Source organism: Protobothrops mucrosquamatus, unplaced genomic scaffold, assembly GCF_001527695.2.
Source record: "Protobothrops mucrosquamatus isolate PMUCROS unplaced genomic scaffold, P.Mucros_1.0 scaffold1600, whole genome shotgun sequence".
Lineage (NCBI taxonomy): Eukaryota > Metazoa > Chordata > Lepidosauria > Squamata > Viperidae > Protobothrops > Protobothrops mucrosquamatus.
Genome location: NW_015387763.1, coordinates 63,829 through 65,346, shown reverse-complemented (window position 1 = coordinate 65,346; position 1,518 = coordinate 63,829).

Below are 1,518 nucleotides of genomic sequence, written 5' to 3'. Positions count from 1 at the left end.
TTTATGCGGTTTGGGAAAATTGGTATAATTGGATAGACAATAGAAATAAAAATTGGAAATATACATAAGGTTATTGTGTAAATTAGGTTATTGTGGGTTAGATTGAATGTACATAGTGTATATATTGTATAGAATGTAGATCCATAGTATATAAAAATGACATAGTCTGCTGAATATGTACTGTATTAAAAAAAAAAAACAACAACCTCGGACAGGAAGAAGAGTGCGGCCGGGTGGGCAGGCAGGTGTCTTGCTCGGCTGTGCCTTGGGGGGGCACTTTTTTCAGTGCCATTGTAACTTCGAACAGTCACTAAGTGAACTGTTGTAAGTCGAGGACTACCTATACTTTATCACTTTTTTCCTTTTTTTTTTTTTTTTGGTCATCAAGTTTTTGACACCTTGCTAGGTGACTGGTGGTACTCGGATGTTGCCATATCCTAAAAGTGGTACAATGGGTGAAAAGGTTGAAAAGCCCTGCTCCAGGTCATGGTTGTCCCAAAGGGGCTGTTTTTCAGGAGGCAACTGGAGTTTCTTGTCTTTCTTTCGAAGACATTTCGCTTCTCATCCAAGAAGCTTCTTCAGCTCCACTCCCCACCATCTAGTCAGAGCTGAAGAAGCTTCTTGGATGAGAAGCGAAATGTCTTCAAAAGAAAGGCAAGGAAGTCCAGTTTCCTCCTGAAAAAACAGCTCCTTTGGGTATGATCGATTGGTTATTTATTTATTTGTAAAATTTATTATCTGCTCATCGCCACATGGTGACTCTGGGCAGCTTAATAATTGCTGGTTAGTGTAAAATGTCAAAGTGAGCTTCCAGGTTTAAAGAATCCAATTGTGAGAACTGAGGCTCAAGAACGTTCAATAAAGAAGGGGCGGGGAAGTTCCACATATTTTAAATAGGTCCTGTGTCCATTCTTTCTCCAAGTCTTTCTCTGCTGATTTCTAAGGCAAATGTTCTCAGCCTCTTTAAAGAAAAGTATTATATTTTCCATTGTTAGACTAAAGTACGCACTCCAGTTGAATACACTTTACAGTCCAGGGGTAGTCAACCTTGGCTGGCTCAGGAATTCTGGGAATTGAAGTCCAGGAGTCATAAAAGAACCAAGGTTGACTACCCCTGCTTTACACTGTCATTTATTTAGCCATTGGCCAGTTCAGGTTTGAAATCCCCCAAGTAAATTTTGAAATCTATCTCTAGCCATTCAGAAGTCCACCAGCAAAACAATTTGCCAGCTTTCGAAATGACACTAATTTGGGTGCGGAAAATAGAAACATGGGGAGAAGAGAAATAACACAAGAGCGTGGATGCCTACCAGCTATATTTAAAGAGAGAAATTCATCGCAACTTACCTATGATCCTGAGATCCAGCAGATGTGATCCATTCAAGTTCAAGCCCTCTCTTTTCCCTTTTTATAGACCTGACGATGGATTTGTTTATCAAAATTATTCACCAGGTAATAATGTGTCAAATTACTTCCTGATAGCATTCAAATGTGGTTAGACTTTGCCACTGCTGACTG